Here is a 17,146-nt window from a genome sequence, read left to right on the forward strand (position 1 = left end):
ACAGGGGGGGCCACTGATCAGCCTTGGCGGAGGTCTGCGCTCTCCGAGTGCTTCTAGTTATTTGGTTTGTGCAGGAGTGTTTTACATGGGGATTGCTGACCGGAGGTTGTTATGTTTTATCATTTTGTCAGAATAATAAACGGAGACTGCCTCCAAGAATATACGTGCGGGTCTCGTCATTAAGAGAAAAAGAACACAACGCAGAGTCCGACACCACGGGTTACACATGGTTACAAGGTTAAGAAAAAAGCCAGCGCAAATCCTCTTAATTCCTACTATGCTAGCTTTCTGTTTGCAGATATGGATAGTACTGACCTATTGTTAGCTGCACACACCTCTCACCGCACTGTCTCAATTGTGACTGCGCAAACAAGTTGCCACGAAGCTGTAGATGAGTCCAATCGTAATCAGCTGGCAAGTCTTACTACAGCTAATCAGTGGAATTTTGCTTATTTGGAGGGTAAGCTGTGGAGGAAAAACTTGACGTGCTAGAAAAAAACTGACTGCAATTTTGGAATCAGCATGCCAATTTTAGTTTTAATCAGCATAAAAATCTAACTCAACAGAATTTTTTTTTTCAAATTGTTCCCCAGTGTTATCTAACACTTCTAAGTCTAAGTGTTTTTTTTTTTATGTTGGTAAGAACTAAATATTTGGAATTTTTAATGGAATTTTTATTTGGATAAAGAGTCAGCCCTGTTATTATATATTATACATGTATGTTCGTGTATCAGTGGTGTCAGAATACTGAAGATCTGTCTTCAAGGCTGCTCGAGACCACAGCTTTGGACCTAAACTGTCTGCACATTGTTTGATTTATTTGTTAATATCATGACTGTGAACGTAGCCAGTAAGTTGACAATTCGACACTGTAGGAGGAGAAGTCGTGTCTGTCTGGAGGGAGACGTCAGACACTTTCTGTAATAAAATGTGTCATTCTTTAAACCACAGACAGACTACATCGAACCTACTGCCTGTGTGTTCTGATGGGCTCGCTCTGTTTCTCGCTTGTTGCACATCTACCCACTTCACAGGGACGTTAAATCACCTCAGAGATGATTATTAGTTGAATATTATGGTCAGAAAATGAACTGGTTTGTGCAGATATTTGGAAAATCGTGGTTGCTGTAATGCTCCACTGTGGATCTGGTCTAGGTCTCGACCTGGTTTGGCCGTGGTCATGTGTGGGTTTAGGTGGTCTTCACTGCAACAGTAGTTATTAGCAACATTACATGGAATATTATTACCGTGTTTTTATAGAAGTTATTATGAGTAATTTTATATGAGATAGATAGATAGATAGATAGATAGATAGATAGATAGATAGATAGATAGATAGATAGATAGATAGATAGATAGATAGATAGATAGATAGATAGATAGATAGATAGATAGATAGATAGATAGAGTCTACTCTCGTTATACCGCCAACTTCCGTTCACGGCCAAATTGGCGGTATAGCGAAAATGGCGTTACAACGGGTTGCGTCCATAATGTGCATGTCTTTACTATATGATGTCTATGCTGCCTCCGTTAACCCGTTCTAATTGCGTTTCTAAATAAATCTTGATTCTGTTATGTTGTAAGGGATCATTTAAAGTGGGGAAACATTTTAAGCATTATTATACCGTGTCGGGAAATGACACCCCATCATCTTGAGGCTTTGGCTTAATCCCACGTCCTCTTCCCGACATCCTGACCTACTGAGTGTTCTGCCATAAATGAACGGTGGCCGTTCCGTAGACCTACTCGTAGCTCGTCGCGATCAGCGTCTGGCGCGTTTGTTTCAGTGCATTGTTAAAATTTATGTGTACTCGATGGCAATCACGCTGGCGGTATAACGGTCGGGAAATCAATGGTATAAGTGTTGTTTGTGCATGGAACTGGGCTGGCAGATGGCGATAGGCGGAAATGGAGGTATAACGGCGGGCGGTTTAACGAGAGTAGACTGTAGATAGAGAGAGAGAGAGAGAGAGAGAGAGAGAGAATGTTGTAAAAAAACAGTTTAATCGACATATGTTTACATTGTTATTTTTGCACTTTGTTTTATACTATTACATTTTTAGAATGTTACTTTATTATATTAATTTCCACATATTTCTATTACACAGTATTTTATATATTTTTTAATATATGTCTGTACTTTATTGTGTTGTTATTAGTTATAAGTGCACTGTCCACCACCTGCAATTTTGTTGCACAACCAGTGTAATGACAATAAATTCTATTCTATTCTATTCTATTCTTTTCTTTTCTTTTCTTTTCTTTTCTTTTCTTTTCTTTTCTTTTCTTTTCTTTTCTTTTCTTTTCTATTCTATTCTATTCTATTCTACTCTTTTCTTTTCTATTCTATTCTATTCTATTCTAATATATAAATGAATGAATGAATGAATATATAAATGAATTCATCACTTCATCTAAAATAAAACTAGCAAAACTGACACGAACAGTATTGAAGATATTAGTATTTGTCTCTACAACTGTTAATATGTTATATTGTTAGCCTCATAGCATAACTGCCTAAGTCATACACTATTTGGACAAAAGTATGTGGACACGTTGAGTTCAGGTGTTTCTTTTCTAACAGGGGTCTGGGATACAAAACACTAATGATAAATGTCATATTATAGTTTTATATTGGGGTAAACATCATTGCGTTGGTTTGTTTGATTTAAATTGTTATCTTTGTTTCCAAAATGCCTCAGAGATGGTTTTTACTTAATTTCAACACTGATTTTGTTTTTATCCCTAAATATGATTTTAAATGTTCTACTTCTTTTTTTTTTACTTCATTTTCAAAATATTTTTCGTGCTGTCACTAAACCATCTACTTTCTTTACATCTCACTTAGGAAGAAAAATTTCCCCATTAAACTTTAAGGAAACGTTGATGTTTATAAACTATATGGACAAAAATATTGGGACATATCATGTCTACAGTTCATGATGATTTAGCATATAAAAATCAATATTAATAATCAACATGATATTTCTCCCAATATGAAACTATATTATGACATTTGTCAATATTGTTTTGTATCCCAGACCCCTGTTAGAAAAGAAACACCTGAATTCAACGTGTCCACATACTTTTGACCATGTAGTGTATGACTTGGAGAATTACGGTATGAGGCTAACAATATGTGGAAAACGAAATCTGCAGAGGACATATGATTAATGTCTTGATTTTTAATTAACAACAGGGCAAAGGGTTAAAGGCCTTTAGTCACACATTAGTACAGAATTCCCAATATAATAATAATAATAATAATAATAATAATAATAATAATAATAATAATGGATTAGATTTATATAGCGCTTTTCTATGAATGCATGCTCAAAGCACGTACAGTGGATCCATTATTCATTCACTCACACATTCACACTGTGGTGGTGGTAAACTACATACACTACAAACAAAAAGTTGAAGATATTTCTAATTTTTGAGCAGTTCTTTTTGTGTGTGAAATGAATTGAAACACATTTTTTTTAATGACCAGACATAGTTTTATTTACAAATGGCAAAAATGACAAAAAAAAAAAAAAGACCAAAAAAAAAAAAAAGAAATATCCTCAACTTTTTGTTTGTAGTGTATGTATCCACAGTTGCCCTGGGGCAGGCTGACAGAAGTGTGGCTGCCAGTTTGCGCCTACTGCCCCTCCGACCACCACCAAACATTCACACACCAGTGTGAGTAGCAGCACTGGAGGCAAGGAGGGTGAAGTGTCTTGCCCAAGGACACAACAGCACATGACCAAGGTTCTAATAGTTTGGGATTTTTCATTCTAGTTTAGTTTTATTTAGTTTTGACTTTTTTTTTCTTTAATTCAGTTAGTTTTAATTCATTTTTAGAGCAGGTTTGCTAGTTTTTGTTAGTTTTCGTTTAGTATTAGTATTAATTTTAGTTTCGTCGTATCTTTTCTCTTCTTCTATTCAAATAAATCCCAGACAGGACTCTGCTGTTTTCTCCCAACTTTAGTCTCCATGTTTCCAGGTAGCGTGGGGACCAGAAGACGACTGGAAACCACAAGTGAACAAAAGTGACGGACCAAAGTGTCGTATGGTGACAGCAGAGAAAATTGCTAGAGCGAAATAAATCACTTTTGTATCAATCCGACATTGACAAAAATGAAAACAAAGGGAATTTTACCCATAATTTTAATCTGTTTTAGTTAGTTTTGTAAGCACACAATACAGCTTCAGTTAGTTATCATTTTTTTCTTTTAATTCTAGTTTTTATTTATTTCAGTTAACGAAAATGTTTTTTCAATTCTAGTTTTCGTCATTTCATTAGTTTTCGTTAACGATAACCTTGCACATGACTAGGACAAAGCGGGATTCAAACCACTAACCCTTCAGTTATCGGTCAGCCCACTCTACCTCCTGAGCCACATCCCCATATAAAACTATATTATGACATTTGTTATTATTGTTTTGTATCCCAGACCCCTGTTAGAAAAGAAACACCTGAATTCAACATGTCCCAATACTTTTGTCCATTTGTAAACGAGGCTAATTATGTCTACCTAGTGAATAAAGTGTATTTCTAAAGGTCAAAGCTGCATCATGTGCGGTGACACAGACAGTCTGTAAAACTCCCAGTAAATAAAAACATCTGGCATTTCATCACATCCCGTGAAACATTCGCATTGACTGAGCTGTAACTTAGAACGTTCCACTAAATTCATCATTAGCTCCCTGCAGGAGAATTGAGCAGTTCTGACACTCGGCTCAGCAGCTGGCGGGCCGCGTTATACAGGACAAAAAAGAAAAAAATCAACAGTGAACCTGATCTCAGGCTGCAGGAAACCAGGCCTAGCCTTTGCAGTGAACCCAGCTGGTTTAATGTATGGGCTCTGAGCAGCGCGTGGAGAAATGTACATGCATACCAACAACTCCCCCATTTGTCTTGCTTTAGGTGACAGATAAGAGCAGCTCGTGAAACCGGCTTTTTTCAGACCCCGCCGTCCATATGAAAATAATTATAGAGCATGAGATGACTGGCTTTGATGAGGAGGAGGGGGGAAAGGGTCCGAGGAGATCTAATACATAATCAATACAAACATTAACATTCATAGAAGAGGAGGAGGAGGAGGAGGAGGAGGAGGAGGAGGAGGAGGGGAGATGGGTTCTGCTCCTCGGTGTTAAATCATGACATAGAACCTGAAAGAAAAGAATGAGGTGGTTAATTGAAGCATTAACATTCAGATAAAGTACATTAGACCCAAAGGCTGAAACATGAAAACAATGAAAGTTAATGCAAAGAGACAATATTATTTAACAACGTTTTATAATAACATTTTAGATTCAGAAAATTTTATTTATTCCATATGGACAATTCATTTGCAGCTTACCACAGACATTTTGTTTTAGTGCAAAAAAAAAAAACAATTAAATTATGAAAATATTTACATTTTACAAAAAAGATGTGAATAATCTGAAAAAACAGAAATTTCATTTGAACAATTAGCGCAATTTTAATAATATTATGCCTCAAGTTATTATTTATACATGTACATTACACACAGTGTTACATAAACATTTGGTAACAGGCAGAATATTGTTCAAATTGCACATTTGGGGTTGTTCATCTTTGTTTTTATTTATGTATTTAGTTGCATTTTATTGTGAAGGAATAGTTTCGTAAATGTACATATTTTCACGGTGTAATGTTACTTTTTTCGCTTTCACTAATTTTTCACAAAGAAAATATGTAGTTGTTATTATTTATAGGTTAACATTCAGATAAAGTACATTAGACCCAAAGGCTGAAACATGAAAACAATGAAAGTTAATGCAAAGAGACAATATTATTTAACAACGTTTTATAATAACATTTTAGATTCAGAAAACTTTATTTATTCCATATGGACAATTCATTTGCAGCTTACCACAGACATCAGTCAACATTGAAAGTATAATGTGTCAAGTATGAATCAGTATATAAATACAAAATAGGTTCATGGAAGATGACAAATAAATCAGGGGTGTCAAACTCATTTTGGTTCAGTTCCATATTTAGCCCAATTTGATCTCAAGTGGGCCAGATCAGTAAAATAATGACTTAATAACCTATAAATAATGACAAATCCAAGTTTTTCTTTTTGTTTTAGTACAAAAAAAAATTAAATTATGAAAATATTTACATTTTACAAAAAAGATGTGAATAATCTGAAAAAACAGACATTTTATTTGAAAAATTGTGCAATTTTAACAATATTATGCCTCGGCTTATTATTTATACATGTGCATTACACACAATGTTCCATAAACATTTGGTAACAGGCAGAATATTGTTAAAATTTTGGAGTTTGGAACTAAAATTTGAACAATTTCTACAATATTCCATCTCTTATTATTAACACAACTCCAGATCACAGTGGATCCATAAATGCACAAAACATTTAGTAACAGGCAGAATATTGTTAAAAACTGCACATTTCAGGTTGTTCATCTTTGTTTTTATTTATGTATTTAGTTGCATTTTATTGTGAAGGAATAGTTTCGTAAATGTACATATTTTCACAGTGTAATGTTACTTTTTTCACTTTCACTAATTTTTCCACAAAGAAAATATGTAGTTGTTATTATTTATAGGTTAACATTCAGATAAAGTACATTAGACCCAAAGGCTGAAACATGAAAACAATGAAAGTTAATGCAAAGAGACAATATTATTTAACAACGTTTTATAATAACATTTTAGATTCAGAAAATTTTATTTATTCCATATGGACAATTCATTTGCAGCTTACCACAGACATTTTGTTTTAGTGCAAAAAAAAAAACAAATTATGAAAATATTTACATTTTACAAAAAAGATGTGAATAATCTGAAAAAACAGAAATTTCATTTGAACAATTAGTGCAATTTTAACAATATTATGCCTCGAGTTATTATTTATACATGTACATTACACACAGTGTTACATAAACATTTGGTAACAGGCAGAATATTGTTCAAATTGCACATTTGGGGTTGTTCATCTTTGTTTTTATTTATGTATTTAGTTGCATTTTATTGTGAAGGAATAGTTTCGTAAATGTACATATTTTCACGGTGTAATGTTACTTTTTTCGCTTTCACTAATTTTTCACAAAGAAAATATGTAGTTGTAATTATTTATAGGTTAACATTCAGATAAAGTACATTAGACCCAAAGGCTGAAACATGAAAACAATGAAAGTTAATGCAAAGAGACAATATTATTTAACAACGTTTTATAATAACATTTTGGATTCAGAAAACTTTATTTATTCCATATGGACAATTCATTTGCAGCTTACCACAGACATCAGTCAACATTGAAAGTATAATGTGTCAAGTATGAATCAGTATATAAATACAAAATAGGTTCATGGAAGATGACAAATAAATCAGGGGTGTCAAACTCATTTTGGTTCAGTTCCATATTTAGCCCAATTTGATCTCAAGTGGGCCAGATCAGTAAAATAATGACTTAATAACCTATAAATAATGACAAATCCAAGTTTTTCTTTTTGTTTTAGTACAAAAAAAAAAATTAAATTATGAAAATATTTACATTTTACAAAAAAGATGTGAATAATCTGAAAAAACAGACATTTTATTTGAAAAATTGTGCAATTTTAACAATATTATGCCTCGACTTATTATTATACATGTGCATTACACACAATGTTCCATAAACATTTGGTAACAGGCAGAATATTGTTAAAATTTTGGAGTTTGGAACTAAAATTTGAACAATTTCTACAATATTCCATCTCTTATTATTAACACAACTCCAGATCACAGTGGATCCATAAATGCACAAAACATTTAGTAACAGGCAGAATATTGTTAAAAACTGCACATTTGGGGTTGTTCATCTTTGTTTTTATTTATGTATTTAGTTGCATTTTATTGTGAAGGAATAGTTTCGTAAATGTACATATTTTCACAGTGTAATGTTACTTTTTTCACTTTCACTAATTTTTCCACAAAGAAAATATGTAGTTGTTATTATTTATAGGTTAACATTCAGATAAAGTACATTAGACCCAAAGGCTGAAACATGAAAACAATGAAAGTTAATGCAAAGAGACAATATTATTTAACAACGTTTTATAATAACATTTTAGATTCAGAAAATTTTATTTATTCCATATGGACAATTCATTTGCAGCTTACCACAGACATTTTGTTTTAGTGCAAAAAAAAAAAACAATTAAATTATGAAAATATTTACATTTTACAAAAAAGATGTGAATAATCTGAAAAAACAGAAATTTCATTTGAACAATTAGTGCAATTTTAACAATATTATGCCTCGAGTTATTATTTATACATGTACATTACACACAGTGTTACATAAACATTTGGTAACAGGCAGAATATTGTTCAAATTGCACATTTGGGGTTGTTCATCTTTGTTTTTATTTATGTATTTAGTTGCATTTTATTGTGAAGGAATAGTTTCGTAAATGTACATATTTTCACGGTGTAATGTTACTTTTTTCGCTTTCACTAATTTTTCACAAAGAAAATATGTAGTTGTAATTATTTATAGGTTAACATTCAGATAAAGTACATTAGACCCAAAGGCTGAAACATGAAAACAATGAAAGTTAATGCAAAGAGACAATATTATTTAACAACGTTTTATAATAACATTTTGGATTCAGAAAACTTTATTTATTCCATATGGACAATTCATTTGCAGCTTACCACAGACATCAGTCAACATTGAAAGTATAATGTGTCAAGTATGAATCAGTATATAAATACAAAATAGGTTCATGGAAGATGACAAATAAATCAGGGGTGTCAAACTCATTTTGGTTCAGTTCCATATTTAGCCCAATTTGATCTCAAGCGGGCCAGATCAGTAAAATAATGACTTAATAACCTATAAATAATGACAAATCCAAGTTTTTCTTTTTGTTTTAGTACAAAAAAAAAATTAAATTATGAAAATATTTACATTTTACAAAAAAGATGTGAATAATCTGAAAAAACAGACATTTTATTTGAAAAATTGTGCAATTTTAACAATATTATGCCTCGACTTATTATTTATACATGTGCATTACACACAATGTTCCATAAACATTTGGTAACAGGCAGAATATTGTTAAAATTTTGGAGTTTGGAACTAAAATTTGAACAATTTCTACAATATTCCATCTCTTATTATTAACACAACTCCAGATCACAGTGGATCCATAAATGCACAAAACATTTAGAAACAGGCAGAATATTGTTAAAAATTGCACATTGGGGTCGCTCATCTTTGTTTTTATTTATGTATTTATTTATTTATTTATTTGATTGGTTTTCCCTTGTAAGTCGCTTTGGAAAAAAATGCATAAATGTAATGTATATAGTTGCATTGTGAAGGAATAGTTTTGTAAATGTAAATATTTTCACAGTGTAATGTTATTTTTTTCACTTTCACTAATTTTTCACAAAGAAAATTTGTAGTTGTCATTAACCCTTTCATGCATGAATTATGAGAACCTTAATCAAGATTTTTTTTTTGCTGACTGTTTTTATTCCTCTTAAGGCATGAAAAGAAAAAAAAAAAAGTCAATTGATTTTTTTAAAGAACCTATTTTTCATGAAGTCACAAAAATGTCCACTCAGCTGGACGCCATGTGTTTAACTTTAGAAGCACAGAAACATGTATTTAATGATATACTGTGTGAAAACTATGAAATAAAAACATTTTAATGCTGCTAATCTGATGTTTTCTCACATTTTAACATACCGGCATGAAAATAATATGCAAAAAAAAAAAAAAAAAAAAAAAACCTTTTTATTTAAAAACAAAACTGTTAATTACAGTCTAATAACATTTAGCAATTTTTTTTTACACTCAAACATGTTACTACAGATCAGATTTATCTAGAACAGCAAAGTTGCAGTAACGGTATGAATTGCAGTGTATGGGATGAGCGTCCACTGTGTTGGCTGATATGGAACTAAAACAACAAAATCCATAAATATACAAGAGAACACCTTTGAACAGCTGTCCACTGTAGTGACTACTATGCATGAAAGGGTTAATTATTGTTTTATTCTGTTGTTATTTTTTCTGCAGATCACATTGGTCTGTATGTGGAACCTGAACCAAAATGATTTTGACAACCTTGACTGTTCAGGTTAATTTTTGCACTTTCATCCTGCAGGGCCGGAATGGAACCTTTGGCGGGCCAGATTTGGCCCCCGGGCCACATGTTTGACACCTGTGCATTAAATAATCAACAATAAATAAACAATAAATCCCGATGCAGGCTAAAAGACACTGATAGTTCTGCTAATATTAATCAAATGACAGAATAAATGTCATATAAAACGACTGCTGTCAGAGTTTAACCTATAAAGACCCAAATATCCACCAAAACCATCTACTGATCTAAACTGTTTAATACGCTGCAAAAATTCAAATCTTACCAAGCGTATTTTTATCATTTCTAGTCAAAATATGTCATCACACTTAATTCAAGATTTTTTTTTTGCTTAGTTCAAGCAAAAAAAAAAAAATAAAAAATCTGCCAATGGAACAAGTGAAAATTATCTTGGTAAGATTTCTTGAAATAACATTTTTAAGATCTGTTGTCTACAAATAAGTTCTTACATTTCACTGAAAAGTTACTCTTTAGGTGATTATGTCTTATTTTAAGTGTGATGAGATATTTGGACTAGAAATGAGAAAAATACACTTGGTAAAATTTGGATTTTTGCAGTGTACCTGTTGATCCACTAATTCTATCAATACATGTAAATAATTGGTGTAAAATACAGTTTGTCATCTTTTCATGGTCATCAGATATGACCCATTTGGACGTTCAGAGGCTTCGTAGTTACCGTGGAAACACTGTTATCTTCCACAATATTGATTCACCAGTAAAACCCATGGAGTTGGATCAATGACAGTGGATGGACACACTGGGTTTATGTTCAGTTCATGATAGATTTTGCTGAAAAAGTCATTTTTTTTCTTCAGTTTTCTCTGTTTATGATATAATAACTCTCAACTTTAATCTGAGCTTTTATGAACATCTACACCAGTGGTTCCCAACTTTTTTTTGGCTCGTCACCCGATTTTAACATCACAAACTTCTGGAGGAGACTTTTTTTTTTTTTTTTTTGCTAAAATTAATTTGTTTTTGATCATGTAATAGTTTGCCATACTATGTTGCAAATAAACATTAATTTTAGATGACATTTAGGCTATTTAATGTATAGTATTATGGACGGAGGCAGAAAAGCCAGGTGTAGATTACTGCACAAAGTGAGAATTTGATTTTCCTTGTTCAGGATATGTACAGTCAGTCCAGCTGTGATTTACAAGGCTGACAATTAATACTGAACAAACAAGAACTGAAACTATGAATTATGAAAGAGCTGCAGCATCTGAAACTGACCACAATGAACATTTGACAGATAAACAGAACCACAGTGCTGCAGTTTCAGACTCACAGTTTGTCATGTCTGCTATGGATTGGGATTGTCTCTGTCAACTCACCATATATTGTTTATTAGTATTTGTTTTTTTTATAATCAATTCCTAGAAATTTTAGGCGACCCCATTTGAATTCCAGGTGACACCACATGGGGTCCCGACCCTAAGGTTGAAAAACACTGATCTATAATATATGATAGGTGCATTAAATATAAAAACAAAACAAAACAAAACAAAACAAAACAAAAAAACAATAGTTTTTCACTAGAAAAAATGCAGAGCACAGAAGATAACACTGGGTTACAAAAAATGTTTTTTGCAAGTTGTCTAGGTTTTTTCAACAGAATTAGGACCATTTTGCACCGCTAAATCCAAAAATGACATCTGTTTTTCTCAATCAGGTCAGGTTTTTTTTTAAATTTGATTTTGAAAAATTTGATCTCCTCACAAAATTGATTACATTTTTGTGACTTTATCAGTTGATTTTTTATATAGTTCTCACCCAAAATAGGTTTTAAGAGAAAAAAAATCATTTGATCACTTGATTCCTGTTAGGTACAATGGTGTATTCACCGCAGATGTAGCAGAATACGTTAGGCTTATTTTTGCAAGATCTTCTAGTCGAAGCCATTTCATTCACCTGTAATATTAAAAAAAACATTAATCATAAATTGGCAAAAGTAAAATCTTCAGAACTCGTTTATTGCAAGAAATATGAAAGAATTTTGTATCATATGATGTTAAAATGCCCATAAATGTAAGCAAAAATGTTAAAAAGCCAATATGTAGCATAGTTCAGAAAGTTGACCTGATTGAGCAAAATTAATGTGATTTTTGGATTCAGCACACCAAAATGATCCTAAATCAGCTCAAAAAACTTAAACAATAAATTTGTTGTTGACCAGTGTAATATTGAAATAAATGGTGATAAATCACTTCAGAAAGGTTAAAAATATATATATAAAAAAAATCCCCAAAAGTAGTGTTGGGTCTTTATGGGTTAAAAGTGTGACAGCTGAAGGAATAAAATATTTTAAAAATCTGCTGGTTCTCCTCAGAGGTGCATGGTCGCACCGGCCTGAAGGTATCAAAGCAGACTCATTGGCCAACACATAAAAAGGATCCCTGATGATAGGCTCTGCTTTCATCACTACCTGAAGTCTGTTTGTCTGACTCTAATGATCTCAGAACAAGTATTTACAATGTCATATTAACAGAATTATATGCAGCAGAAGGAACACACTTTTTCTAAAACTGATGCTTAAAATGTGCAATAATTAATCCAGCCATTCAACTATTACCTACAACTACAGTAAAGTACATGTAATATAATGCACATTTTCACATATGCTTTTTAATCTATTTTGTAATTGCTGATATTTAGGGATAGATCGTATTAGCATAACAACAGAACAACAGAATTAACATGTCAGTAATTAATATAATACATTTTTATTCATTTCTGTCTATTTATTTGTTTATTTATATTTATTTTTTCAATAGTTTTCTATGGGCTGAATGAAAATGCAAGAAACCAGACGGCTGTTTAATGTTTTCAACTTTTCTTTAAGGTCAGAAATGGACAATTACTGTGAAACAATTACTGATAACGTGCATGATTTTTCAGTACAAAACTATGTAAAATTAGAAATAGAACAAAGTAAATTAAATAAATCTTCAAGAAGCTCCTGAAGACCCAGCTCTTCCGAGAGCACCTCCTGTCCTAGCACTTTCAAACATTCCATTTTAAATATTCTAATAAGGTTTTTCCCAGGACAACCACAGATTCTTTCACGATTATCTCTGGACCTGCTGCGGTGGTCCGGCCTCTTCCCTGCCCTCATCATCACCACTCACTTATCCTCAACCGCCTCCATGTGTCTCCCCCTACTCCCCCCTTCTCCCCCTCTCCCCCAGTCCCTATCTCATATCGCTCTCTCTTTTTCCCCTTCTCTACTCTCTCTCTTTAACCCCAACTGGTCAAGGCAGACGTCCATCCTCCAGGAGTCTGGGTCTGCTCGAGGTTTCTGCCTGTTAAAGGGAAGTTTTTCCTCGCCACTGTCACCAGTCACAAGTGTTTGCTCCTGGAGGATTCTGTTGGGTTTCTGTAGAATTGACTTAGAGTCTGGTTTTGACCAACTCTATATATAAAATGTCAAGAGATAACTTTTTTGTGATCTGGCGCTATATAAATAAAATTTGATTGATTGAGTGATTTAATTGGTTTTCCCCTGTAAGTCGCTTTGGAAAAAAGCGTCTGCCAAATGCGTAAACATAAACATAAACATAAATAAAACCAGAAAACATTGAAACATTTGTGTTTTAATTAACAAATGAATTAAACCCTTTGACAAAAACTATATATAATGATAATTACAATTACTACAATATGCTATTCTTTTGTCTTTCGAGTAATATGCGATAAATTACACTGGTCAACAACAAATTATTGTTTAAGTTTTTTGAGCTGATTTAGGATAATTTTGGTGTGCTGAATCCAAAAATCACATTAATTTTGCTCAATCAGGTCAACTTTCTGAACTATGCTACATATTGGCTTTTTAACATTTTTGCTTACATTTATGGGCATTTTCACATCATATGATACAAAATTCTTTCATATTTCTTGCAATAAACGAGTTCTGAAGATTTTACTTTTGCCAATTTATGTTTTTTTTTAATATTACAGGTGAATGAAATGGCTTCGACTAGAAGATCTTGCAAAAATAAGCCTGACGTATTCTGCTACATCTGCGGTGAATACACCATTGTACCTAACAGGAATCAAGTCACAAGTTTCATAAAGTGTGCTTACCAGTCTTATTTTGGTATTAATTATTATAATTTGTGAGAAGATCAAATTTTTCAAAATCATATTAGCAAAGAAACCTGACCTGATTGAGAAAAACAGATGTCATTTTTGGATTTATCGGTGAAAAATGGTCTTAATTCAGTTGAAAAAACCTAGACAACTTGCAAAAACATTCTTTTGTAACCCAGTGTTATATTCAATTTGATTTCAATAATTATAGCTGTTTATCTCCAAGGATAATAACCAGAATATAATATAAAAATTGTAAAAGAGTTATTATCACTGCCGTCTGCATGAATAAAATGTGAATTTAGATTGAACAGACATGTGCACACACAGTAAATTTGCACATTTTTCTGGGTAAAAGGCTACTCCTGCACCTGGAATAGTGCTGTTTCCTCCTCTCCATGCTATCCCTCTGAGATGAAAAGTCACAGCGGATCCATAACACGACAGTAAATACATTTTCCTGCAGCTACAAAAACCTCTGACAAGGCAAATGGCTTTGCATCGGCAGGCAATTTTTAACACACTCATATGTCAAAACAAGCAATATAAAAGTTTCTTATCCCAAAGAGGCTTGGGGGAAATCTCAGGTCTCTGTGCGAGAAATGAAAAGTTGGAGGTGCGTATCAGGCACAGACTATCTGTTATACAGAGTAATGGCTCGCCTCGTCTGCTGTAATTCCACAAATGCATTTTAGCCTTCGCATCATGTCAGCTTCACGTCGCAAACATAAGAATTTAATAACAGCATGTCATTTGTCGACTGTACGTTATGAATACATTATCAGCACAAACACGCACCACTCCATTTAGTGCATATTGCTCTTGGCTTCAGACTCCACTAGATTAGATTGTATTGATAGAGCAGATGTATTGGAGATAGAGAGTTAAGGGGCATACCTCCTGCCACAACGCTTCATTTGTTTCACATTCATTACATGTGGTCCCAGTTACTCCATTTGCACTTATTTTTCTTTTGCATCAGACTTTTATTTAGTTGTAACAAATGGATTTTTTTTCTTTTCCCATGTTTTTTTGTTTTTTCAAATCAAGAGATCTTCTGTTTTTAAAGACAGAGGAAATATAATAATAGCAGTGGTAGATATTGTGGAATTCAGTTCTGATTGTCATCTCATAAAGTAGCATTATGTGCAAATGATAACACATGGAGCCAAGAAAAACACTGGAGCAAAACTCACTATTTATGCACAAAGATGGGACTTCTTTTTAACCCATTAAAACCCAGAGCAGCTTTTGTGTCAGTTCATAAATTATTTTTTTTCTCTATATTTAACATTTCCTGAGAGATTTATCACCATTTTTTATAAAATAATCCTCTGTATTTTGCATTCTTCCAATGAAAATTGGGTTTTTTCCCATATTTAAGTCACTGATCATGTAAATGTTCATAAAAGGTCAGATTAAAGTTGAGGGTTATTGTATCAAAAACAGAGAAAACTGAAGAAAAAGTGACTTTTTCAGGAAAATATATCAATAACTGAACATAAACCAAGTGTCTCCATTTACTGTCATTGATCCATCTCCATGGGCTTTACTGGTGAACTCTTTTTTTTTTTTTTAACTGTCAACTCAGTGTATTTGTATGTATTTAAAAACATATATGTTTCATTATTTAAAACAGCAAAACATTGATTTCTAATGAAAATTATTTGATATTTTATGACAAACTATTAATTTTTGGCAAACTAGAGCTACTTCTGTGGGACTTTGTGGGAGATTAATTTTGACCCCATATTATATTATCCACTGCATTTTGCGTTTTTCAGTGAAAAGCAGGTATTTTCCCGTATTTCGTATTCATATTCAGTGACCATTAGACGTTCACAAAAGCTCAGATTAAAGTTGAGGGTTATTATATCAAAAACAGAGAAAACTGAAGAAAAAGGTGACTTTTTTAGGAAAATATATCAATAACTGAACATAAACCAAGTGTCTCCATTTACTGTCATTGATCCATCTCCATGGGCTTTACTGGTGAACTCTTTTTTTTTTTTTAACTGTCAACTCAGTGTATTTGTATGTATTTAAAAACATATTGGTTTCATTATTTAAAACAGCAAAACATTGATTTCTAATGAAAATTATTTGATATTTTATGACAAACTATTAATTTTTGGCAAACTAGAGCTACTTCTATGGGACTTTGTGGGAGATTAATTTTGACCCCATATTATTATATTATCCACTGCATTTTGCGTTTTTCAGCGAAAAGCAGGTATTTTCCCGTATTTCGTATTCATATTCGGTGACCATTAGACGTTCACAAAAGCTCAGATTAAAGCTGAGGGTTATTATATCAAAACAGATAAAATTTAAGCAAAAAAATCACTCTTCTCAGCAAAATTTTTCAACAACTGAATGTAAAAATAAGCGACTACAACCACTGTCATTTATTAAACTCCATTGGTTTTAATGGTGAATCAGAGTTACAGAAGATGATGGTGTTTCCACAGAGTCTGGTTTTGACCAGCTTTATGAGTAAAGTGTCATGAGATAACTTTTGTTGTGATTTGGTGCTATATGAGTAAAATTTGATTGATTGATTGATTGATTGATTGATTGATTGATTGATTGATTGATTGATTGATTGAACTACAGAGCCTCCAAATGGGTTAATCTGATGCCGATAAAAACCTAAATTATTTACATGTATTGATAGGATTAGTTGATCAAAAGTCATTAAACATTTTCAATCAGTAGATGCTTTTAGTTGCTAGCAGCTCTCTGGGTCTTTCTTCGCTATAACCAGAATTTGTGAATAATTTACTCTTAAAATGTATTTAGATGATATTGTTTTTAATATATTCAAAATCTTATTTCAAGAAATCTTACCGAGATAATTTTCACTTGTTCCATTGGAAGATTTTTTTGCTTAATT

General features: G+C 32.5%; 1 long non-coding RNA gene across 1 annotated transcript; it reads right to left on the reverse strand.

The window, feature by feature from the left end:
* Positions 1-311: 311 nt before the first annotated feature.
* Positions 312-14,098, reverse strand: LOC115414150 (uncharacterized). Its single transcript, XR_003934579.1, has 3 exons — positions 14,085-14,098; positions 13,548-13,554; positions 312-605 (listed from the first exon to the last, which is right to left on the reverse strand). It is a non-coding gene; the product is annotated as an uncharacterized LOC115414150 (long non-coding RNA).
* Positions 14,099-17,146: the final 3,048 nt, after the last annotated feature.

The sequence above is a fragment of the Sphaeramia orbicularis genome, chromosome 22 (genome assembly GCF_902148855.1).
Source record: "Sphaeramia orbicularis chromosome 22, fSphaOr1.1, whole genome shotgun sequence".
Classification (NCBI taxonomy): Eukaryota; Metazoa; Chordata; class Actinopteri; order Kurtiformes; family Apogonidae; genus Sphaeramia; species Sphaeramia orbicularis.